At 37.4% G+C, this 27,391-nt stretch overlaps 1 protein-coding gene and 1 pseudogene across 4 annotated transcripts in view; one reads left to right on the plus strand and one right to left on the minus strand.

The window, feature by feature from the left end:
• KHDRBS2 (KH RNA binding domain containing, signal transduction associated 2) overlaps positions 1–27,391 on the plus strand; it is a 739,251-nt gene that overhangs the window by 507,225 nt on the left and 204,635 nt on the right. The gene's annotated exons all lie outside the window — the stretch shown is intronic.
• Positions 18,561–27,391, minus strand: part of LOC137231625 (SS18-like protein 2 pseudogene) — an 86,035-nt pseudogene continuing 77,204 nt past the window's right edge.

Consider the following 27,391-nt stretch of genomic DNA (forward strand, 5'->3'; position numbering starts at 1 on the left):
AAGAGTTTTATAGTATCAGGTCTTACATTTAAGTGTTTAATCTATTTTGAGTTTATTTTTGTGTATGGTGTTAAGGAGTGTTCTAATTTTATTCTTTTACATGTAGCTGTCCAGTTTTCCCAGCACCATTTATTGAAGAGACTGTCTTTTCTCCATTGTATAGTCTTGTCTCCTTTGTCATAGATTAATTGACCATAGGTGCATGCATTTATTTCTGGGCTTTCTATCCTGTTCCATTGATTTATATTTATGTTTTTGTGCCCATACCATACTGTTTTGATGGCTATAGTTTTGTAGTATAGTCTGAAGTTAGGGATGCTGATTCCTCCAACTCCACTTTTCTTTCTCAAGATTGCTTTTGGCTACTCAGGTTATTTTGTGTCTCCACACAAGTTTTACACACTACTTATACCAATAAGGACCTACCGTATAGCACAGGGAACTCTGCTCAATATTCTGTAACAAACTAAATGGGAAAATAATTTGAAAAAGAATAAATACATGTATGTGTATAACTGAATTACTTTGCTGTACAGCTGAAACTAACACAACATTGTTAATCAAATATACTCCAATATAAAATAAAATTTTTTAAATACTATTAATTTAAAATTGATATCATAGTAAGACTATTTCTATTTGAGAAACCAGTACATATACCAAGATGTAAACTTACAATTAAAACACATTTTTAAGTAGTATATATAGTAATTACAGGTACTTCATTTTTAACTGAGTCCACTTATCTTCTATAGAAAGGGTGTTTCAGTCATTATTGATATGTAACAAGTCACCCTAAATGCTATGTTTCAAACAACAATTGTTTCATTGTCTCAGGCTTTTGGGGTTAGAAATTTGGGAATGGTTGGGCCAGGCAGTTCTGCCTCAGGCCTCACATATGTTTGAATTCAGATGGCGGCTGGGGCCACAGTAGTACAGATACTGAAGCCACTGGAGGCTTCCTGGCCATCTCTCCATCTTCATGAAGACTCAGGGCCTCTCCATGGTCTCTCATCTTGATGAAATTGGGCTTCTTCACACCGTGTTGATGCCAGGGTTGTCACACTGTTTACATGGCAGCTCAGGGCTCCAAAAGTACAGCTCAACAGAGAATCAGAAAAGCTTTATTACATGGCCTTGAATATTATAGTGTCATTTCTAACTTAGTCCCAAACTTGCTTAGATTTAAGAAAAAGTAGCATAGGCTAAGGGGAAGTATGCCAATAGTGCTTTGTAAGAAAAACAAGTTGGATATGGAATATTGTTGCAAACATCTTTGGAAAATAAATTCTGTCAACATCAGTGGTTAGAGCACAGTTTCTGAAGGCTGACTACTTGGGTGTGTGTTCCCAGCTCCAGCACTAACTACCAGCATGACCATGCACAAATTGAACCACACTGCCTCAATATCTAAAACGGGATGTAGTTATGCCTATGCAATAATGTTGTTATGAAGACTAAATGAGATGATACGTATACAATTACCATGAGCAGGTGCCTGGCATATAGTAAGCACAATTAAGTGGCTGCTATTATAATTATTCAACTTTATTTGTCCAAGTAAGCTTGAAAGTATCAACATATATGAGTCTAGTATTTTATTTTAATTGGGGTATAGTTGTTTTAAAATGTTGTGCTTGTTTCTACTGTACAGCGAAGTGGAGTCCCCTGTGCTATACAGCAGGTTCTCATTAGTTATCTATTTTATACATATTAGTGTTTGTATGTCAATCCCAATCTCCCAATTCATCCCACCCCTTTTTCCCCCTTCATATCCATACATTTGTTCTCTACATCTGTGTCTCTATTTCTGCCTTGCAGACAGGTTCATCTGTACCATTTTCTATATTCCACATATATGCATTAATATACAATATTTATTTTTCTCTTTCTGACTTACTTCACTCTGTATAACAGTCTCTAGGTACATCAACGTCTCTACAAATGACACAATTTCATTCCCTTTTATGGTTGAGTAATATTCCAATGTATATAAGTACCACATCTTCTTTATCCATTTGTCTGTTGATGGGCATTTAGGTTGCTTCCATGACCTGGCTATTGTAAATAGTGTTGCAATGAACATTGAGGTGCATGTGTCTTTGTGAATTATGGTTGTCTCTGAGTACATGCCCAGTAGTGGGATTGCTGGATCATATGGTAATTCTATTTTTAGTTTTCTAAGGAACCTACAAACTGTTCTCCATAGTGGCTGTATAAAATTTACTTTCCCACCAACAGTGCAAGAGGGTTCCCTTTTCTCCACACCCTCTCAAGCATTTATTGTCTGTAGTATTTTTGATAATAGGTAGTGTGTCTAAATCAGCACTGTAGCTCCAGGGTTAGCAGGTTTTTAATATTGTTCCTTGCAGGGATATTTTAGGTATTCAGGGCCTCTCTGGAAGGGGTGCTGGGAATAATCTTGAATCTTTTTTTTTTTAACATCTTTATTGGAGTATAATTGCTTTACAATGTTGTGTTAGTTGCTGCTGTATAACAAACTGAATCAGCTATATCTATACATATATCCCCATATCTCCTCCCTCTTGAGTCTCCCTCCCGCACTCCCTAACCCACCTCTTTAGGTGGACACAAAGCACCAAGCTGATCTCCCTGTGCTGTGCAGCTGCTTCCCACTAGCTATCTATTTTACATTTGGTAGTGTATATATGTCCATGCCACCATCTCACTTCATCCCAGCTTACCCATCCCCCTCCCCGTGTCCTCAAGTCCTTTCTCTATGTCAGCATCTTATTCCTGGCTTGACCCTAGGTTCTTCAGAACCATTTATTTCTTTTTTTAGATTCCATATATATGTGTTAGCATACAGTATTTGTTTCTCTCTTTCTGACTTACTTCACTCTGTATGACAGTCTCTAGGTCCATCCACCTCACTACAAATAACTCAATTTCATTTCTTTTCATGACTGAGTAATATTCCATTGCATATATGTGCCACATCTTCTTTATCCATTCATCTGTTGATGGACACATAGGTTGCTTCCATGTCCTGGCTATTGTAAATAAAGCTGCAATGAACATTGTGGTACATGAATCTTTTCATTTATGTTTTCCTAGGGTAATATGCCCAGTACTGGGATTGCTGGGTTGTATGGTAGTTCTATTTTTAGATTTTAAGAAACTCCATACTGTTTCCATAGTGACTGTATCAATATACATTCCCACCAACAGTGCAAGAGGGCTCCCTTTCTCCACAACCTCTCCAGCATTTATTTTTTGTAGATTTTTTGATGATGGCCCTTCTGACCGGTGTGAGGGGATACCTCATTGTAGCTTTGATTTGCATTTCTCTAATGATTAGTGATGTTGATCCTTTCATGTGTTTGTTTCCAATCTGTATATCTTCTTTGGAGAAATGTCTGTTTAGGTCTTCTGTCCATTTTTGGATTCTGTTGTTTGTTTTTTTGATACTGACCTGTATGAGCTGTTTGTATATTTTGGAGATTAATCCTTTGTCTGTTGCTTCATTTGCAAATATTTTCTTCCATTCTGAGGGTTGTCCTTTCATCTTGTTTATGTTTTCCTTTGCTGTGCAAAAGCTTTCAACTTTCATTAGGTTAAGTCCCATTTGTTTATCTTTGTTTTTATTTCAATTTCTCTATGAGGTGGGTCAAAAATGATCTTGCTGTGATTTATGTCAAAGAGTGCTTTTCCTATAGTTTCCTCTAAGAATTTTATAGTGTCTGGCCTTACATTTAGTTCTTTAATCCATTTTCACTTTATTTTTGTGTATGGTGTTAAGGAGTGCTCTAATTTAATTCTTTTACATGTAGCTGTCCAGTTTTCCCAGCACCACTTATTGAAGAGGCTGTCTTTTCTACACTGTATATTCTTGCCTCCTTTATCAAAGGTACAGTGACCATATGTGCATGGGTATATCTCTGGGATTTCTATCCTGTTCCATTGACCTATAATTCTGTTTTTGTGTGAGTAACATATTATCTAGATTACTGTAGCTTTGTAGTATAGTATGAAGTCAGGGAGTCTGATTCCTCCAGCTCCATTTTTCTCTCTCAATATTGCCTTGGCTATTAGGGGTCTTTTGTGTTTCCATACAAACTGTGAAATTTTTGGTTCTACTTCTGTGAAAAACGCCTTTGGTAGTTTGATAGGGATTGCATTGAATGTATAGATGCTTTGGGTAGTAAAGTCATTTTCACAATGTTGATTCTTCCAATCCAAGGACACGGAATATCTCTCCAGCTGTTTGTATCATCTTTAATTTCTTTCATCAGTGTCTTATAGTTTTCTGCATAGAGGTCTTTTGTCTCCTTAGGAGGTTTATTCCTAGGTATTTTATTCTTTTTGATGCAGTGGTAAATGGGAGTGTTTTGTTAATTTCTCTTTCAGATTTTTCATTTTTAGTGTATAGGAAATCAAGAGATTTCTGTGCATTAATTTTGTATCCTGCTACTTTACCAAATTCATTGATTAGCTATAGAAGTTTCCTGCCAGCATGTTTAGGACTCTATACGTAGTATCATGTCGTATGCAAGCAGTGACAGTTTTAATTCTTTTTTTCCGATTTGGATTCCTTTCATTTCTTTTTCCTATCTGATTGCCATAGCTAAAACTTCCAAAACTATGTTGACTAATAGTGGTGAGAGTAGGCAACCTTCCTGATTTTAGTGGAAATGGTTTCAGTTTTTCACCATTCAGAGTGATGTTGGCGGTGGGTTTGTCATATGTGACTTTTACTATGTTGAGGTAGGTTCCCTCTATGCCTACTTTCTGGAGTGTTTTTATCATAAATTATTGTTGAATTTAGTCAAAACTTTTTCTGCATATATTAAGATGATCATATGGTTCTTATCCTTCAATTTGTTTATATGGTCTATCACATTGATTGTTTTGTGTATATTGAAGAAAACTTGCATTCCTGGGAAAAACCCCACTTGATCAGGGTGTCTGATCCTTTTAATGTGCTTTTAGATTCTGTTTGCTAGTATTTTGTTGAGGAGTTTTGCATCTTTGCTCATCAATGATATTGGCATCTAGTTTTCTTTGTGACATCTTTATCTGGTTTGGTATCAGGGTGATGGTGGCCTCATAGAATGAGTGAGGGAGTGCTCCACCCTCTGCTTTATTTTGGAAGAGTTTGAGAAGGATAGGTGTTAGCTCTTCTCTAAATGTTTGATAGAATTCGCTTGTGAAGCCATCTGGCCCTGGGTTTTTGTTTGTTGGAAGATTTTAAATCACAGTTTCAATTTCAGTGCTTGTGATTGGTCTGTTTATATTTTCTATTTCTTCCTGTTTCAGTCGAGGAAGATTGTGCATTTCTAAGAATTTGCCCATTTCTTCCACGTTGTCTATTTTATTGGCATATAGTTACTTTTAGTCATCTCTCATGATCCTTTGTATTTTTGCAGTGTAAGTTGTTACTTCTCCTTTTTCATTTCTAATTCTGGTGATTTGAGTCTGTTCCCTTTTTTTCTTTATGTGTCTGGATAATGGTTTATCAATTTGGTAACTTCTCAAAGGACCAGCTTTTCATTTTATTGATCTTTGCTATTGTTTCCTTCATTTTTTATCATTTATTTCTGATCTGAACTTTATGATTTCTTTCTTTCTGCTAATTTTTTTGGGGAAGGGGTTGTTCTTCTTTCTCTAATTGCTTTAGGTGTAAAGGTAGGTTGTTTACTTGAGATGTTTCTTGTTTCTTGAGGTAGGAATGTATTGCTATAAACTTCCCTCTTAGAACAGCTTTTGCTGCATCCCTTAGGTTTTGGGTCGTCGTGTTTTCATTGTCATGTGTTTCTATGGATTTTTTTTATTTCCTCTGAATTCTTCAGTGATCTCTTGGTTGTTTAGTAGTGTAGTGTTTAGCCTCCATGTGTTTGTATTTTTTACAGATTTTATCCTGTATTTGATATGTGGTCCCACAGCATTGTGGTCGGAAAAGATACCCAAAACAATTTCAATTTTCTTAAATTTACCAAGGCTTGATTTGTGACCCTAGATATGATCTATCCTGGAGGATGTTCCATGAGCATTTGAGAAGAAAGTGTATTCTGCTGTTTTTGGATAGAATGTCTTATAAATATCAATTAAGTCTATCTGTTCTAATGTGTCATTTAAACCTTGTGTTTCCTTTTCTGTTTGAATGATCTGTCCATTGGTGTAAATGAGTGTTGAATAACCCTACTATATTTGTGTTACTGTCAATTTTCCCTTTTTTTGCTGTTAGCATTTGTCTTATGTATTGAGGTGCTCCTATGTTGCATGCATAAATATTTACAATTGTTATATCTTCTTCTTGGGTTCATCCCTTGATCATTATGTAGTATCCTTCTTTGTCTCTTGTAATGGTCCTTTTTTTAAAGTCTATTTTGTCTGATATGAGAATTGCTACTCCAGCTTTCTTTTGATTTCCATTTGTATGGAATAACATTTTCCATCCCCTCACTTTTAGTCTGTATGTGTCCTTAGGTCTGAAGTGGGTCTCTTGTAGACAGCATATATACGGGTCTTGTTTTTGTATCCATTCAGCCAGTCTATGTCTTTTGGTTGCAGCATTTAATCCATTTACATTTAAGTCAGTTATTGATATGTGTGTTCCCATTACCATTTTCCTAATTGTTCTGGGTTTGTTATTGTAGGTCTTTTCCTTCTTTTGTGTTTCCTGCCTACAGAAGTTCCTTTAGGATTTGTTGTAAAGCTTCTTTGGTGGTGCTGAATTCTCTTAGCTTTCGCTTCTCTGTAAAGATTTTAATTTCTCCATTGATCTGAATGAGATTCTTGCTGGGTAGAGTAATCTTGGTTGTAGGTTTTTCTCTTTCATCCACTTTAAATACGTCCTGCCACTCCCTTCTGGCTTGCAGTGTTTCTGCTGAAAAATCAGCTTTTAAACTTATCAGGATTCCATTTTTTGTTATTTGTTGCCTTTTCCTTGCTGCTTTTACTATTTTTCTTTGTATTTAATTTTTGATAGTTTGATTAATATGTGTCTTGGTGTGTTTCTCCTTGGATTTATCCTGTATGGGACTCTCTGTTCTTCCTGGGCTTGATTGACTATTTCCTTTCCCATATTAGGGAAGTTTTCAACTATAATCTCTTCAAATATTCTCTGACACTTTCTTTTTCTCTTCTTATTCAGGGACCCCTATAATTCGAATGTTGGTGTGTTTAATGTTGTCCCAGAAGTCTCTGAGACTGTCCTTAATTCTTTTAATTCCTTTTTCTTTTTTCTGCTCTGCGGTAGTTAATTCCACTATTTTATCTTCCAGATCACTTATCCATTCTTCTGCTTCAGTTATTCTGCTATTGATTCCTTCTACAGAGTTTTTAATTTCATTTATTGTGTTGTTCATCATGTTTGTTTTTTGCTCTTTAGTTCTTAAATGTTTCTTTTATTTTTTCCATTCTATTTCCAAGATTTTAAATTGTGTTTACTATCATTACTCTTAATTCATTTTCAGGTAGACTGCCTATTTACTGTTTACTTGTTTGGTCTGGTGGGTTCTTACCTTGCTCCTTCATCTGCTGTGTGTTTCTTTGTCTTCTCATTTTGTTTAACTTACTGTGTATGTGATCTCCTTTTTGCAGGCTGCAAGTTCATAGTCACCATTGTTTTTGGTGTCTGCCCACAGTGGGTAAGGTTGTTTCAGTGTATTGTGTAGGCTTCCTGGTGGAGGGGACTGGTGCCTGTGTTCTGGTGGTTGAGGCTGGATCTTTTCTTTTTGTGAGCAGGACCGTGTCCAGTGGTGTGTTTTGGGATATCTGTGAACTTATTATGATTTTAGGCAGCCTCTCTGTTAATAGGTGAGGTTGTGTTCCCGTCTTGCTAGTTGTTTGGCATAGTGTGTCCAGCACTGTAGCTTGCTGGACATTGAGTGCTTCTGGGTCTTAGCATTGAGATGGAGATCTCTGGGAGAGCTTTTACCACTTGATATTACATGGGGCCGGGTGGTCTCTGTTGGACCAATGTCCTGAACTTGGCTCTCCCACCTCAGAGGCTCATGTCTGACACCTGGCTGGAGCACAATGACCCTGTCAACCACACAGATCTGAAGAAAAGGGAGGGGACTTGTGCCTGAGTTCTGGTGGTTGAGGCTGGATCTTGTCTTTCTGGTGGATAGGACCATGTCGGTGGTGTGTTTTGGGGTGTCTGTGAAGTTAATATGATTTTAGGCAGCCTCTCTGTTAATGGGTGGGGTTGTGTTCCTGTCTTGTTATTTGTTTGGCATAGGGTGTCCAGCACTGTAGCTTGCTGTTCATTGAGTGGTGCTGGGTCTTAGCATTGAGATAGAGATCTCTGGGGGAGCTTTCACCGTTTGACATTATGTGGGGCTGGTAGGTCTCTGGTGGACCAATGTACTGAACTTGGCTCTCCTACCTCAGAGGCTCAGGCCTGACACCCGGTCAGATCAGCAAGACCCTGTCAGCCCCATGGCTCTGAAGAAAAGGGAGAAAAAAAAGAAGGAAAGAAAGAAAAAATAAAATTATTAAAATAAAAAATTTATAAAATATTATTAAACATTAAAAAAAGAAAGAAAGAAGAGAGCAACCAAACCAGAAAACAAATCCACTAATGATAACAAGCACTAAAAACTATACCAGAAAAAAAAAGACAGACAGAACACTAGTTCAAATGGTAAAAGCAAGTCTATACAGACAAAATCACACAAAGAACCATACATATACACACTCACCAAAAGAGAAAAAGGAAAAAGATATATATTTTTCTTAAATAAAGGAAGAGAGCAACCAAATCAATAAACAAATCTACCAATGATAATAAGCTCTAAATACTAAACTAAGATAAACATAAAACTAGAAATAAATTAAATGCAGAAAGTAAACCCCAAGTCTACAGTTGCTCCCAAAGACCAGCACCTCAATTTTGTGATGATTCATTGTGTATTCATGTATTCCACAGATACATGGTACATCAAGTTGATTGTGGAGCTTTAATCCACTGCTCCTGAGGCTGCTGGGAGAAATTTCCCTTTCTCTTCTTTGTTCACAGCTCCTGGGGTTCAGTTTTGGATTTGGTCCCACCTGTGTGTGTAGGTCACTGGGGTTTTCCCACCCATAGAGGATGGGGTTAAAGTAGCAGCTGATTAAGGGGATCTGGCTCACTCAGGCCAGGGGGAGGGAGGGGTATGGCAGTTATAATTGGAATGCAGGGCAAGCTTGTGGCGGCAGAAGCCAGCATGATGTTGCAACAGCCTGAGGCATGCCGTGTGTTCTCCTGGGGAAGTTGTCCCTGGATCACAGGACCCTGGCAGTGATGGGCTGCACAGCCTCCTGGGAGGGGAGGTGTAGATAGTGACCTGTGCTTGCACACAGTGTCCTTGGTGCAGCAGCCTTAGCAGCAGCAGCAGCCTTAGCATCTCATGCCCGTCTTTGGTGTCCATGCTTATAGCCACCTGTACCCGTCTCTAGAGTTCATTTAGGCAGTGTTCTGAATCCCCTCTCCTCGTGCACCCTGAAACAATGGTCTTTTGCTTCTTAGGCAGTTCCAGACTTTTTTGCGGACTCCTTCCCAGCTAGCTTGGTGCACTAACCCCCTTCAGGCTGTGTTCACACAGCCAACCCCAGTCTTCTCCCTGGGATCTGTCCTCCGAAGAAGCTTGAGCCTCAGCTCCTAACCCCCACCTGCCCCAGTGGGTGATCAGACAAGCATCTCAGGCTGGTGAGTGCTGGTCAACACCGATCCTCTGTGCAGGAATCTTCCTGCTTTGCCCTGTGCACCCCTGTTGCTGCACTCTCCTCCATGGCTCTGAAGCTCCCCCCACCCCCTGCAACCCCCTGTCTCCTCCAGTGACGGGGCTTCCTAGTGTGTGGAAACTTTTCCTCCTTCATAGCTCCCTCCCAGAGGTGCAGGTCCCATTCTTATTCTTTTGTTTCTGTTTTTTCTTTTGCCCTACCCATGTACGTGAGGAGTGTCTTGCCTTTTGGGAAGTCTGAGGTCTTCTGCCAGCGTTCAGTAGGTGTTCTGTAAGAGTTGTTCCACATGTAGATGTATTTCTGATATATTTGTGTGGAGGAAGGTGATCTCCATGTCTTACTCCTCCACCATCTTGAAGGTCCCCCCGACCTTGATTCTTATGCTTCTTAATAAATATCGTTTCCGTAGGCAACAGGACTACCTGTAAAAGAATTTTGTCTTTGTGTCTGCAAACAATTGACAAATTGTTTTGTTCTCAGTTCCCATTGTATAGAATGAGGAGGAGGAGGAGGAGGAGGAGGAAGCAGGGAAGCATGAGTCAGTCCATAATTCAAAAAATATATTTTAAATTTGTGAAAACAAAGTCAGGATTTAAATAATCAGTGTCGTAGTCAAAAGAGTTCAAACCAAGAAACCCCTCTAATTTCCCTTTTTACCCTTATATGTTTTTGAGATAATTGCCTTAAATCTTTACATGTGCTTTTTTTTTTTTTTTTTTTTTGCTCTCACTGTTGTGGCCTCTCCCGTTGCAGAGCACAGGCTCCAGACGTGCAGGCTCAGCGGCCATGGCTCACAGGCCCAGCCGCTCCATGGCAAGTGGGATCTTCCCAGACCAGGGCACGAACCCACATACCCTGCATCGGCAGGCAGACTCTCAACCACTGTGCCACCAGGGAAGCCCTACATGTGCTCTTTATCATGATGTGGAGAGCCATAACTTTCTGTCTCTGCCGTTTCTCTCTCTCAGTCTCTTGCTTTCTCATACACACACACACGCACACACACACACATAATTCATCCTGCCATCTGTTCCTCATTCTTCTGCCATTCCAAGATGGGAGAGGGTGAAGGCATGAACATAGCTCTCTTTAGGCTTCTCTTCCATGACCCATCCAGGCCTTAGTTAAGGAGAAATATCTTCCTGAATCCTGTGGCTACAAACTGTACCTGGAAAAATGTGTAAAATTATAGATTAAATGCTGAAGAAAGGACATTTCCTCACCTTAAATAAAATTTGGAGCATTTTCTAAATATTGCTTCTGCACTTAAGGACATAAAAGTCATTTCAGACTTCTTTGTCCATGTTTGTAACTAGACTTAGGGTGAAAAGATTGTAATTTCTTGTGCATATATTTAGCAGGCAAAAATTCTTAGTCATAACATCAAAATAAAACTAGTGTAATTTGAAAGTATTATCTTCACAATATTGTAGTTCTGTGTTTTGCATTATCAGCCATACTGATACATGGTAAATATGAGCAAAACAGGTAAAGTCCTAAAATTTCACTTTTCTCACCTTAAAATGAGTAAAATGATGCTACTAATTTATTGGTTAGGACAATTGTATCTGTTTTCTATTTTTGCATGACAAACTTAGTACCTCAAAACAATATCCAATGGACATTGTGGTGCATGTATTTTTGCAGCACTATTTACAAAAGCCAGGTCATGGAAGCAAACAAAATGTGCATCGACAGATGAATGCATAAAGAAGATGTGGTACATATATACAATGGAATATTACTCAGCCATAAAAAGGAATGAAATTGGGTCATTTGTAGAGACATGGATTGTACGTGTGGACCTAGAGATTGTCATACAGAATGAAGTAAGTCAGAAAGAGAAAAACAAATATCATATTAATGCATATATGTGGAATCTAGAAAAATGGTACAGGTGAACCTGTTTGCAAGGCAGAAATAGAGACAAAGATGTAGAGAACAAATATATGGACACCAAGGTGGGAAAAAGGGGGTAGAATGAATTGGGAGATTGGGATTGACATACATACACTAATATGTGTAAAATAGATAACTAATGAGAACCTGCTGTAGAGCACAGGGAACTCTACTTTACTTCTCTGTACAGTAGAAACTATCACAAAATTGTAAAACAACTATACCCTAATAAAAAATAAAAACAAACAAACAATACCCATTTCTTATCTCACAGTTCTGTAGGTCAGAAGCCTGGATGGGCTCAATTATGTTTTTTGTTCAGAGTCTCACAATTCTAAAACCATGGTATCAGTCAGGCCCTGATGTCATTTGGAGTTCAGAGCCCTCTTTCAAGCTCCTGTGGTCATGGAAGAATTTAGTTTCTCAGTTGAATAGAGTCTGAGGCCCTTGATTCCTTCCTGATGGTCATCCAGGAATCACTCTCAGATCCTGGAGGCCACCCACTTCCTTACCATGTGGCTCCTCAAAGCCAGCAGTGAATCCTTTTCATGCTTTGGATCTCTCTGGCTTCCTGTGTCCATGATCAGATTTAAAAAGGACTCATATGATTAATTCAGTCCCACCTGAATAATACCCCTATCTTAAGGTCAGCTGATTTGAAACCTTAATTACAGCTGCAAAATCCCTTCATGGCAGTACCGAGATTAGTGTTTGATTGAATATTAGGAGAAGTTGTGTGTACACCAGCAGCCAGGAATCAGGGGCCATCTTAAAATCCTACCCACTACAAGGACCAAATGGGATCTGGTATGCAAGGCTATAAAGCTGTTTAGCAAACTTCTTGGAATATACGAACACTCATCATCATCACCATTGTTGTCATCACAGTTATCATCACCAAGAGAAGAGGGGAAGCAGTGACACCTTAAATCAATTTTGGCTGAAATGCAGACAAATTGAATAAGACTAAAGAGCTGCTCATTGGTGTTCTTTCTTTATCAGATATAATTTCTCTGAATTATCAGTGTAAGTAGAGAAACATGGAGGCAGATATAATTCCACTGGACATTGTTTTAAATAATACTCAATCATTAATTATCTACATAAGTGCGGTCACCTCCTCTAGCAAGCTCTACTGCCATTTCCTCCTTTCTTCTATCCCATCTTAATTCGGGAACACTTGTATTCTTTTAGGACCATCTACTTTTAACATATTTTGTTCTCCAAGTAGCATTTGGACTCCTTAAGGATAAAACAAATGCCTATCATCCCCAGGAAATGTCCTGGTAGAGCAAACATGCTTTGAAATTATTAAACTATTAAATAGATGTACTCCTGCAGACAAGTAGTTGACATGAAGGAAATCCAGCACATGAACCCAGGGTGTCCTAACAGGCAGTTGAGTGTGCTATGGCAACAGAATCTAGGAGCTCATGATATTTAGATATCCATGAAAGCAATCTGCATCAGGAAACAGGACCATAGTCACAGGTGTTTAGAAGCAGGAGTGCTGTCCAAGTGTGAGGGACTGGCAAGAAAAAGATGGTGTCCCAATCCTATGGGTGAACAATTTAAAAAATGAACTTCCATACCAGGATATGGGACAGAGGTGCCTAGGTCAGCAACAATGGTGGACACATGAAAGCTCTGTCCCCTACCTACAGCCAGGATGAGCCCCATATCTGAAGAAATTAGTAGATACAGTTGTTAAGTTGAGAAAGGTCCAGAATCATGAGGGTCCTGAAAGCAGCACATCAGAGTAAGATTTTTTCCAATTCAAACTAATGTTAAAGGAGGGGAATGCAGTACAGCCTACACTACTATTCCATAACTGTCCAGTGTAGAACCAGGTTAATTTTGAACATAAGGATTCTGAGACACAGGTAGCATTTACTTTGCTGCTCATGAGGAAGGAACTGGGGAGAAAAGGCCCAGTGGGAAGAAAGAGTTGTGATCACCTTACTGAAGTTCCTTGTGTTAATGGTGAGAGAAACTGCCTTTAAAACATATTTTTAGACAAGATCACTTGACTTTCTATTCTAACAATACAATATGTAGTTGTGTGCAGTTCATCTGAATAGGATTTGAATTAAAAAACCCATTAAATTAACCTCTTAATCATTCCCTTTGTAAAAGGTTTACGCCAAGGTTAATCAGGGACCAAGAACTCTGTTTCTTATCTCAAAGGATAAAGAACTTAGAGACTTAGGATAAAGAACTTGTCCTAGTTCTTTAGCACAAGTCCAAGCAGCATCAGCACAATTCCGAACTTGAGTTCAGGATATTAAAAATGCCCTTTTGCCGTCGTTCTTATAGGTATATTATAAAGGAAATCTTATTACTTAGAGATGTGTGTGTATATATTGGCATACACATAACATAGATACTCATATGTTTTGATTAATACACATAACTTACTACTTTATAACTTCCACAGGCAATAATCAACACTCATAAATAACATTTTCATAATAGTATTGAGCCACAATGGAATTATAAAGTGTTGAAAAGAGAAGGAGATGGAGGTAGAGGGATGAACAAAATAAGGATTATATACTAAAACCGTCTTTACTGCCTATTCAACTATTTTTTTCCTTCTAACATTATATTAGTACATTCCATGCCTGAATGAATATAAAAGTATAAAGAAATAGAATCATAGTAGTGCTGATGAACACTTTGGATTTATATGTCAAGAGATTTATTTGAGAAACTCTAACTGGAAGGGAATTAATGGAAAGATAATCAACCAAAAGAGGTTTTGTGATTATGTGCCTTAAAAAATGTTTGATTTGGGCTTCCCTGGTGGTGCAGTGATTGAGAGTCCGCCTGCCGATGCAGGGGACACGGGTTCGTGCCCCGGTCTGGGAGGGTCCCGCGTGCCGCGGAGCAGCTGGGCCCGTGGGCCGTGGCCACTGGGCCTGTGTTTCCGGAGCCTGTGCTCAGCAATGGAAGAGGCCACAGCAGTGAGAGGCCCGCGTACCACAAAAAAAAAAAAAAAAAGTTTGATTTCATCTTAGAAATTCTAAGTCATTGCTTTGTTTCTTTAAGGTGTTGTAATGATAGTACTCTCTCTTGATTATCTTATTTAATATATACATTATTCACAAAACCATGAACCATGAAAAAGAAAAATACTTAGTAAGCTTAGAAATAAAAGTATTTTTTTTTTTCGGTTAGAGCAGTGGGAATCTGCAATGAAAAGCCCTCAAGATATTCAAAATGTTGAAAAGAAAGGAAAAAGGAACATTTCTATAGCTTATATCTATGACTCCTTATATCTCCGACTGCTTATTTAATGCTTTTTAAAAAAATGTATAGTGTCTTGGAAAAGATACTTTGGGAACAAAATACTGTAGTGTTAAAAACTTACTGTACCATAATTCATGATTGATGCTGCAAAGTCCAGTAAAAGAATACCAAGTCTCACAGAAAACATTTCAAGTACAGATTAGTTGTCCACTTTGTCCTTTGACTCTATTTTTGATGGCTTCAAACATTCCACAAAAATTGAGAGTAAGGTATCAGTCTTCATTGTCAATTCATCCTTCTATTCATTTTCAGTGAATTTTAACAGTTTAACATTATAACTATTGACTATTTACTTAAACAAATATATTGAATACCTTTTTTTTGGTCTTATACATACATTAGTATATGTCTCTATACACTGCAGGTATATAATACTTCAAAATGTATAGAGATTTTTGTTTAAGATAAAACTACAGAATAACTGAAAACCATAAAAGTATAGTTTCCAATTTTATCTTTTAAATATTAAATAAGCTAAAATGCTTCATTACCCAAGACATTAACATAATAAGAAAGAAAAGATAATTATTTACTTTTATCATGATTGCGGTACCAAGTAGAAGAACTGTAAAATTTACAATTTAGAACTCATTCTAATATCATAAAGTTCTGTAATGTTTTTAAGATTACTGTAACAGACAATATAAAATGCATTCATACTGAAAAAACATTTATGTTTTATACTTATGGACTAACTATACTACTCTCTGACCAAACTAACCATAACTAATCACTCTTTTCTAATGATAGTACATGGCTGGTACATTTCACTTGTACAAAATGTGGCCTTGTATCTTCTTTGCTGTTTTGGTAGTAAGAGAACAGATTAACCACCTTCATGCTCGAAAACATAAAGATGAAATATTTCACATTGTACAGGGATCTTTGTTTCTACATTTGTATGTTTCTACTTTTATGCAAAATGAGCTGTGCACATAGGCTTGTAATAATGTGATAGGGATGCGTCAGAATGACCACTCTGGAGAATGATATTAGCATCATGGTAATGTTAGACATTCTTCCTTTTTATCCCCCTTTTTTAAACAACAAAATAGATATCCACCCACAAACAAAAGTGTCCTTGTGGGTGTTGCGGGATCTAGCACCATATATACACCAAGGGACCTGGGAGGAGTCTCACTCACCTATGCATCCAGTAATAAGCAGTCAGACCTCAGTACAAAGTGTGGAACCAGGGGAGAGAGTGAACATGTCCAAAGCCCTCTCATCCAGATTGGGGAAAAGAAAACCTGGAGAGTGCTGACCTGGGCAGATACCCACACATGATTGAGAATTTGCATAAAACCAGCCTTCCTTAGAGGAGATTCCAGCACACCAGTGGAGGAAATAAAATGTGAGTTTGGTCACAGGGGAGGCAGTAGTAAGAGAAATGTTCCCAGTGCTGCCTTCACCCAGGGTAACTGCACTGGACTGCTCTCTAGCAACACTGACCTCTCTGGCAGAGGAAGAGGAGAGCAGTCAGTGATTGCCTGGCTATTGCAGTGTTCAGGACACAGCTGGAGAAAACCACTTCCTTCCAGGAGCACCAAGAGTATTGAGGTGGGACCTCCATGACAGGGGGGAGGGAGGATATCTGGAAAGAGGCAGATAAGGGACTTGCTTCCTGCTGACTGTACTCAGCAAGACATCCACCCATGAGCCTCTGGGAGTACCATGCCTGGTACCACTGACTCCACAGGTCTGTAGGCAAGGCTCAGATGGCTAACCCTGCCCTTCCCCCTATTCGGCTGCTGGCTCTTAGTGTACTTTCCTGAGTGCAGGAGCAAAAGACCTCCTGTAGACAGAGAGTGCAACCGGAAACAGACCATGGTCTGTGGGCAAGGGAGAAACCATCTTCTGAAACATAAGAGAGGTCCGCAGTAGCCTGCCTCGTGACTTGTAAGAACGAGAGAAGACACAAAAACTTAAGGATCCTGCCAAAAGAGAGAGAAAGTATAGTAGAAAAGGTGTACCAACACCTTATATAATACAGTACAACCCCATATAATAAAGACACCACCAAATAGAATACCCCATCTGAAGGCAATAAGCAAAGATTTAAGAGGGGGTCAGCTACTTCGGATGTGAAAGTAGAAGCACAAAACAATGAAGAATGTTTAAAATTAAGGAAACATTCCATCACAAAGAGAAAATAATATTTCTCCAATAACCAAACTCAAAGATGCTAACTTTGTAATGTCACCGATAGAATTCAAAATAACTGTTTTGTAGAAACTCAATGAGCTATGAGAAAACTCAGAAAGACAGTACAATGAAATCTTGGGGAAAAATACATGATTGAAATGAGATTTTCCCAAAGATATAGAAATCATAATAGAGAACCAGAGATTCTGGAGTTGAAGAACTCAATGAATAAAGTAAAATATGTAATAAAGAGAATCTGAAGTAAAGCAGAGCAAAGGGTAGAAAGAATAAGTGAAATACAGGGCAGGGGTTTTGAAATAATCCAGTTAGAAGAGAAAAAAAAAAAAAAGAATGAAAAAGGATAAAAAAAAAGCCTAAATGATTATTTCATCAAAATTAAAAACATTAGAATAATTGGGATTTCAGAAGGAGAAAAGATGGAGAAGTGAACAGAAAATGTATTTAAAGAAATCATACCTGTTAAATTCCTAAACCTGGGAGGAGAATTGGACATCTTAATTTACAAAGCTGGTAGATCACCCTATTATCTCAATGCAGAAAGAGCTTCTCCAAGACAGGTTATAATGAAACTGTCAAAAATCAAGGATAAATGTAAAATACTAAAAAAAACTTGTAACCTACAAAGGAGCCCCCATTAGGCTGTCAGTGGATTTCTCAACAGAAACCCTACAGGCCTGGAGAAAGAGGAATAACATATTCAAAGTACAGAAATAAAGAAAAAAATTTACCAGCCAAGAATACACTATTTCACTAAATTATCCTTCAGATATGAAGGAGAAATAAAATCTTTTCTAGATAAGCAAAAGCCAAGGGAGTTCATCACCATTAGACCTGCCTGCAAAACATGCTAAAATTGAATGATGCAAGCAACATGAAAATATAAGAAAGTTTATAACACACAGACAAAAATAAACATACAGTCAGATGTAGAAAACTCTAAATCTGTATTACAATGGCCACTTAACTGTAGTATAAGGTCAAAAGAAAAGAGTATTCAAAATTATTATAGCAACTATAATGTGTTAATGAATACACAATATAAAAGAGGTAAATAAGACATCAAAAAAAAGGGGGGCCAGAGTGAAAAGGATGAAGCTTTTTTTATTTTGTGGAAAGGCAAGCCAAAGCAACCTGAAAAGAACAGTCTGGGGGTCTACAACCACAAACTGGTAGAATGGAGTACAGTTACATGTCCATTTGAGAGTGTCAGTCAAGAGGCTTGCTCAGTTTCCTCTTCAGGTTGAAACTAAAAAGGTAGACTTGAGGATGTCTGTGATGTCTTTGCTATCCAAACACACTTATTTCAGGAAGGAGGACACCTGGAGTCAACTTACTTGAGGGAATCCACTTAATTATTAAAATAAATATTTACGCTGAGAACCACAGATATTCCATTCATGTTCTAAGCAGTTGAGATGGTAAAGATCTTGTTCCCATTTCATAGGAAATAGATTACGTTCAATTACTCCTCATAACAGCCAACTGGAAGATTATTCCATTGCTTTTGAAGCACTGGTTAGATTGGTATCTGTGATGGTAGCCAAATAAATGAGGTTTCTGTGTAAGACACACTGGTACTGGACACACTCATTCACCAGACTCTTGTTCTGATACCCCATGATACAGCAGATCATGATACAGCTAGTATCATGATACAGCTAGTCATTCTCCTCCAGGAGCTCCTGGATTGTATCCTGATTAACTTCTGCCTTGCCTCTCAGCCAGTCCAGTATGAAGGTCACTGACAGGTTAGAACCTGACCTCAGGCCCTGCAGACCTGCGAGCAACTAGACCAGAGCTGACCAGCAGCTAAAAGGGTAAAGCTTTTATAGCCAGTCGAAGTTACGTTGCTACCAGCTTACAATGGACTGTTTAATCAATAAGATATCTTCTGTAAGCCTCATGGTAACACAAAGCAAAAACCTAGAACAGAAGAACAGAAGATAAAGGAAGAGAAAACATCATACCAGCACAGAAAATCACCAATTTACAAAGACAGGCAGAAACAAAGGGAAAATATGAAACAATGAAAATACAAAACAGTTAATAAAATGGCATTTGTAAGTCCTACCGTATCAATAGAAACTCAATGTAAATGGATTGAATTCACCAATCAAAAGGCACAAAGCAGCTGGATGGAATAATAAACAAAACCCAAATATATAATTCCTACAAAAGACTCACTTATAAGCTCAAAGAAATGGGTGGAAAAAAAATTCCATGCAAGTGAAAACCCAAAGAAAGCAGGGATAGTAATAAGTATATGAGAAAAAATAAGGCTTTAAGCCAAAAACTGCAAAAAGAGACAGAGAAGGTCATCATGTAATATAAAGGGATCAATCCATCAAGAAGATATAACAGTTGTAAATATATATATACATCCAACATAGGAGCACCTAACATGCTAAGTAAACACTAACAGATGTGAAGGGAGAAAAAAACAAAGATATAGTAAGAGTAGGGGACTTCAATACCCATTATCAACAATGGATACATCATTTTCCAGACAAAAAATCAAAAAGGAAACGATGGTCTTGAACAATACATTGGACCAAATGGATTCAACAGACATTTTTAGAACAATCCATCCAACAAAAGCAGAATACAGTTTTTTCTCAAGTGCACTTGGAACATTCCCCAGGATTGACCATAAAATAGGACATGAAACAAGTCTTATGAAATTAAAGAAAATTGAAATCATATTAAGTATCTTTTCCAGTTACAATGGACTGAAACTAGAAATCAACAAGAAGAAGATGGAAAATCTACAAATGTGTTGAAATTAACACTCACCTGAACAACCAATGAATTAAGCAAAAAAAATCAAAACCAAAAATTTTAAAATCTCAAAATCAATAAAAGTGGAAACACAGCATACAAAACCCGTAAGTTTTTGTCTCAAACAGCAGTTTTGAGAGGGAAGTATACAGTGATAAATGCATGCAATTAGAAAATAGATCTCAGATTTAAAAACCTAACTTTACACCTCAAGGAACTAGAAATGAAAGAACAAATGAACCCCTAAGTTAGCAGACAGAATAAAATAAAGATCTGGGCAGAAATAAATGAAATAGAGACCAGAAAAAGCAATAGAAAAAAAAACAACAACAAATCTAAGAGCTGTTGTATTTTTTTTAAATAAAATCAAAACTGACAAACCTTTAGATAAACTAAGAAAAAAAGAGAAGACTCAAAATCAGAAATGAAAGAGGAGACATTACAACTGTTACTACAGAAACACATAGAATTTTTTTAACATCTTTATTGGAGTATAATTGATTTACAATGGTGTGTTAGTTTCTGCTGTATAAAAAAATGAATCAGCTATACATAAACATATATCCCCATATCACCTCCCTTTTGCTTCTCCCTCCCACCCTCCCTATCACACTCCTCTAGGGGGAAACAAAATGCAAAGCTGATCTCCCTGTGCTATGCGGCTGCTTCCCACTAGCTATCTATTTTACGTTTGGTAGTGTACATGTCCATGCCACTCTATCACTTCGTCCCAGCTTACCCTTCCCCCTCCCTGTGTCCTCAAGTCCATTTTCTACGTATGCAACTTTACTCCTGTCCTACCCCTAGGTTCATCAGGAAAAAGAATTTTTTTAATATTCCATATATATGTGTTAGCATATGGTACTTGTTTTTCTCTTTCTGATTTACTTCACTCTGTATGACAGACTCCAAGTCCATCTACCTCACTACAAATAACTCAACTTCATTTCTTTTTATGGCTGAGTAATATTTCATGTATATATGAGCCACATCTTCTTTAACCATTCAACTGTCAATGGACACATAGATTGCTTCCATGTCCTGGCTATTGTAAATAGAGCTGCAATGAACACTGTGGTACATGACTCTTTTTGAACTATGGTTTTCTCAGGGCATATGCCCAGTAGTGGGATTTCTGGGTCATATGGTAGCTCTATTTTTAGTTTTTTAAGGAACCTCCATACTGTTTTCCATAGTGGCTGTATCAATTTACATTCCCACCAACAGTGCAAGAGGGTTCCCTTTTCTCTACACCCACTCCAGCCTTTACGACCTGTAGATTTTCTGATGATGGCCATTCTGACAGGTGTGAGGTGATACCTCATTGTAGTTTTGATTTACATTTCTCTAATGATTAGTGATGTTGAGCATCCTTTCATGTGCTTGTTGGCAATCTGTATATCTTCTTTGGAGAAATGTCTATTTAGGTCTTCTGCTCATTTTTGCATTAGGTTATTTGTTTTTTTGATATTGAGCTGCATGAACAGCTAGTATATTTTGGAGATTAATCCTTTATCACTTGCTTCGTTTGCAAATATTTTCTCCCATTATGAGGGTTGCCTTTTGGTCTTGTTTATGGTTTCCTTTGCTGTGCAAAAGCGTTTAAGTTTCATTGGGTCCATTTTGTTTTGTTTTGTTTTTATTTCCATTTCTCTAGGAGGTGGGTCAAAAAGGATATTTCTGTGATGTATGTCATAGAGTGTTCTCCCTAGGTGTTCCTGTAAGAGTTTTAAAGTGTCTGGCCTTACATTTAGGTCTTTAATCCATTTTGAGTTTATTTTTGTGTATGGTGTTAGGAAGCGTTCTAATTTCATTCTTTTACATGCAGCTGTCCAGTTTTCCCAGCACCACTTATTGAAGAGGCTGTCTTTTCTACACTGTATGTTTTTACCTCCTTTATCAAAGATACAGTGACAATTTGTGTGTGAGTTTATCTCTGGGCTTTCTACCATAATCCCTTGATCTATATTTCTGTTTTTGTGCCCATACCATAATGTCTTGATTACTGTAGCTTTGTAGTATAGTCTGATGTGTGGTAGCCTGATTCCTCAAGCTCCTTTTTTCTTTCTCAAGATTGCTTGGGCTACTCGGGGTCTTTTGTGTTTCCATACAAATTATGAAATTTTTTGTTCTACTTCTGTGAAAAATGCCAGTGGTAGTTTGATAGGGATTGCATTGAATGTACAGATGCTTTGGGTAGTAAACTCATTTTCACAATGTTGATTCTTCCAATCCAAGAACATGGAATATCTCTCCATCTGTTTGTATCACCTTTAATTTCTTTCATCAGTGTCATACTTTTCTGCATACAGGTCTTTTGGCTGCTTAGGTAGGTTTATTCCTAGGTCTTTTATTCTTTTTGTTGCAGTGGTAAATGGGAGTGATTCCTTAATTTCTTTTTCAGATTTTTCATCCTTAGTGTATAGGAATGCCAGAGATTTCTGTGCATTAATTTTGTATCCTGCTACTTTACCACATTCATTGATCAGCTCTAGTAGCTTTCAGGTAGCATCTTGGGGTTCTCTATGTATAGTACCCTGTCATCTGCAAACAGTTACAGCTTTACTTCTTTTCTGATTTGGATTCCTTTTATTTCTTTTTCTTCTCTGATTGCTGTGGCTAAAAATTCCAAAACTATGTTGAATAAGTGGGCAAACTTGTTCCTGATCTTAGTGGAAATGATTTCAGTTTTTCACCATTGAGGATGATGTTTGCTGTGGGTTTGTCATATATTGCCTTTATTACATTGAGGTAAGTTCCCTCTATGCCTACTTTCTGGAATGTTTTATCATAAATGGGTGTTGAATTTTGTCAAAAGCTTTCTCTGCATCTATTGAGATGATCACACGGATTTTCTCCTTCAATTTGTTAACATGGTGTATCACATTGATTGAGTTGCATGTATTAAAGAATCCTTGCATTCCTGGGATAAACCCCACTTGATCATGTTGTATGATCCTTTTAATGTGCTGTTGGATTCTGTTTGCTACTGTTTTCTTGTGCTGTTGGATTTTTGCATCTATGATCATGAGTGATATTGTTCTGTAGTGTTTCTTTTTGTGACATCTTTGTCTGATTTTGGTATCAGGGTGATGGTGGCCTTGTTGAATGAGATATGGAGTTTTCTTTCGTCTGCTACATTTTGGAAGAGTTTGAGAAGGGTAGGTGTTAGCTCTTCTCTAAGCGTTTGGTAGAATTTGCTATGAAGCCATCTGGTCCTGGGCTTTATTTGTTGGAAGATTTTTAATCACAGTCTAAATTTCAGTGCTTGTGACTGGTCTGTTTATATTTTCTATTTCTTCCTGTTTCAGTCTCGGGAGGTTGTGCTTTTCCAAGAATTTGTCCATTTCTTCCAGATTGTGCATTTTATTGGCATATAGTGCTTGTAGTAATCGCTCATGACCCTTTGTATTTCTGCAGTGTCAGTTGTTAGTTCTACTTTTTCATTTCTAATTTTATTGATATGAGTATTCTCCCTTTTTGTTTGTTGTGTCTGACTAGTGCTTTATCAGTTTTGTTTATCTTCTCAAAGAACAAGCCTTTAAATTTATTGATCTTTGCTCTTGTTTCCTTCATTTCTTTCTCATTTATTTCTGATCTGATCTTTTTGAGTTCTTTCCTTTTGCTAACTCTGGGTTCTTTGTTCTTCTTTCTCCAATTGCTTTAGATATAAGGTTAGGTTGTTTATTTGAGATGTTTCTTGTTTCTTAAGGTAGGATTGTATTGCTATAAACTTCCCTCTTAGAACTGCTTTTGCTGCATTCCATAGGTTTTGAGCCGTCATTTTTTTCTTGGTATTCTTTGATCTCCTCTTTGATTTCTTCAGTGATCTCTTGCTATTGAGTAATGTGCTGTTTAACCTCCACATGTTTGTATATTTCACAGATTTTTTTTCCTGTAATTGATATCTAGTCTCCTAGCATTGTAGTCACAAAAGATACTTGATGTGATTTCAATTTTCTTAAATTTACCAAGGCTTGATTTGTGACCCAAAATATGATCTACCCTGGAGAATGTCCCATAAGCACTTGAGTAGAAAGTGTATTCTGTTGTTTTTGGATGGAATGTCCTATAAATATCAATTAAGCCCGTCTTATATAATGTGTCATTTAAAGCTTTTGTTTCGTTTTTTATTTTCATTTTGAATGATCTGTCCATTGATGAAAGTGGGGTGTTAAAGTCCCCTACTATGATTGTGTTGCTGTCAATTTCCCCTTTTATGGCTGTTAACGTTTGCCTTATGTATTGATGTGCTCTTATGTTGGGTACATAGATATTTACAATTGTTATATCTTCTTGGATTGATCCCTTGATCATAATGTAGTGTCCTTCTTTGTCTCTTGTAGTCTTTATTTTAAAGTCTATTTTGTCTGATATGAGAATTGCTACTCCAGCTTGCTTTTGATTTCCATTTGTTTGGAATATCTTTTTCCATCCCTTCACTTTCAGTCTGTATGTGTTCCTAGGTCTGAAATGGGTCTCTTATAGACACCGTATATACGGATCTTGGGTTTTTTTTACCAATTCAGCCAGTCTGTGTCTTTTGGTAGGAGCATTTAATCCATTTACATTTAAGGCAGTTATCAATATGTCTGTTCCTATGAACATTTTCCTAATTGTTTGGTGTTTGTTATTGTAGGTCTTTTCCTTCTTTTGTGTTTCCCACCTAGAGAAGTTCCTTTAGCATTTGTTGTAAAGCTGGTTTCGTGGTGCTGAATCCTTTTACCTTTTGCTTGTCTGTAAATGTTTTAATTTCTCCATTAAAGCTGACTGAAATCCTTGCTGTTTAGAGTAATCTGCATTTTAGTCTTTTCCCTTTCATCACTTTATTTTTTTTCTTTAACATCTTTATTGGAGTATAATTGCTTTACAATCGTGTGTTAGTTTCTGCTTTACAACAAAATGAATCAGTTATATATATACATATGTTCCCATATCTCTTCCCTCTTGCATCTCCCTCCCTCCCACCCCTCCAGGTGGTCACAAAGCACCGAGCTGATCTCCCTATGCTATGCGGCTGCTTCCCACTAGCTATCTACCTTACGTTTGGTAGCGTACATATGTCCATGCCTCTCTCTCGCTTTGTCACACCTTACCCTTCCCCCCTCCATATCCTCAAGTCCATTCTCTAGTAGGTCTGTGTCTTTATTCCTGTCTTACCCCTAGGTTCTTCATGACATTTTTTTTTCTTAAATTCCATATATATGTGTTAGCATATGGTATTTGTCTCTCTCTTTCTGATTTACTTCACTCTGTATGGCAGACTCTATGTCTATCCACCTCATTACACATAGCTCAATTTCGTTTCTTTTTATGGTTGAGTAATATTCCATTGTATATATGTGCCACATCTTCTTTATCCATTCATCCAATGATGGACACTTAGGTTGTTTCCATCTCTGGGCTATTGTAAATAGAGCTGCAATGAACATTTTGGTACATGACTCTTTTTGAATTATGGTTTTCTCAGGGTATATGCCCAGTAGTGGGATTGCTGGGTCATATGGTAGTTCTATTTGTACATTTTTAAGGAGCCTACATACTGTTCTCCCCAGTGGCTGTATCAATTTACATTCCCACCAGCAGTACAGGAGTTTTCCTTTTTCTCCACACCCTCTCCAGCATTTATTATCTCTAGATTTTTTGATGATGGACATTCTGACCAGTGTGAGATTATATCTCATTGTAGTGTTGATTTGCATTTCTCTAATGACTAGTGACGTTGAGCATTCTTTCATGTGTTTGTTGGCAATCTGTATATCTTCTTTGGAGAAATGTCTATTTAGGTCTTCTGCCCATTTTGGGGTTGGGTTGTTTGTTTTTTTGTTATTAAGCTGCATGTGCTGCTTATAAATTTTGGAGATTACTCCTTTGTCAGTTACTTCATTTGCAAATATTTTCTCCCATTCTGAGGGTTGTCTTTTGGTCTTGTTTATGGTTTCCTTTGCTGTGCAAAAGCTTTGAAGTTTCATTAGGTCCCATTTGTTTATTTTTGTTTTTATTTCCATTTCTCTAGGAGGTGGGTCAAAAAGGATCTTGCTGTGATTTATGTCATAGAGTGTTCTGCTATGTTTTCCTCTAAGAGTTTGATGGTGTCTGGCCTTACATTTAGGTCTTTAATCCATTTTGAGTTTATTTTTGTGTATGGTGCTAGGGAGTGATCTAATCTCATACTTTTACATGTACCTGTCCAGTTTTCCCAGCACCACTTATTGAAGAGGCTGTCCTTTCTCCACTGTACATTTCTGCCTCCTTTATCAAAGATAAGGTGACCTTGCGTGGGTTTATCTCTGGGCTTTCTATCCTGATCCATTGACTTATCTTTCTTTTTTTGTGCCAGTACCATACTGTCTTGATTACTGTAGCTTGGTAGTATAGTCTGAAGTCAGGGAGCCTGATTCCTCCAGCTCCGTTTTTCATTCTCAAGATTGCTTTGGCTATTCGGGGTCTTTTGTGTTTCCATACAAATTGTGAAATATTTTGTTCTAGTTCTGTGAAAAATGCCAGTGGTAGTTTGATAGGGATTGCATTGAATCTGTAGATTGCTTTGGGTAGTATAGTCAATTTCACAATGTTTAATCTTCCAATCCAAGAACATGGTATATATCTCCATCTATTTGTATCATCTTTAATTTCTTTCATCAGTGTCATAATTTTCTGCATATAGGTCTTTTGTCTCCTTAGATAGGATTATTCCTAGATATTTTATTCTTTTTGTTGCAATGGTAAATGGGAGTGTTTTCTTGATTTCACTTTCAGATTTTTCATCATTATTATATAGGAATGCCAGAGATTTCTGTGCATTAATTTTGTATCCTGTTATTTTGCCAAATTCATTGATTAGCTCTAGTAGTTTTCTGGTAGCATCTTTAGGATTCTCTATGTATAGTATCATGTCATCTGCAAACAGTGACAGCTTTACTTCTTCTTTTCCGATTTGGATTCCTTTTATTTCCTTTTCTTCTCTGATTGCTGTGGCTAAAACTTCCAAAACAATGTTGAATAAGTGTAGTGAGAGTGGGCAACCTTCTATTGTTCCTGATCTTAGTGGAAATGCTTTCAGTTTTTCACCATTGAGAACGATGTTGGCTGTGGGTTTGTCATATATGGCCTTTACTATGTTGAGGAAAAATCCCTCTATGCCTACTTTCTGCAGGGTTTTTATCATAAATCGGTGTTGAATTTTGTCGAAAGCTTTCTCTGCTTCTATTGAGATGGTCATACGGTTTTTCTCCTTCAATTTATTGATATGGTGTAAAACATTTATTGATTTGCATGTATTGAAGAATACTTGCATTCCTGGAATAAATCCCACTTTGTCTTGGTGTACGATCCGTTTAATGTGCTGTTGGATTCTGTTTGCTAGTATTTTGTTGAGGATTTTTGCATCTATGTTCATCAGTGATATTTGCCTGTCGTTTTCTTTCTTTGTGACATCTTTGTCTGGTTTTGGTATCAGGGTGATTGTGGTCTCGTAGAATGAGTTTGGGAGTGTTCCTCCCTCTGCTATATTTTGGAAGAATTTGAGAAGGATAGGTGTTAG

This window comes from Pseudorca crassidens, chromosome 10 (assembly GCF_039906515.1).
Source record: "Pseudorca crassidens isolate mPseCra1 chromosome 10, mPseCra1.hap1, whole genome shotgun sequence".
Classification (NCBI taxonomy): domain Eukaryota; kingdom Metazoa; phylum Chordata; class Mammalia; order Artiodactyla; family Delphinidae; genus Pseudorca; species Pseudorca crassidens.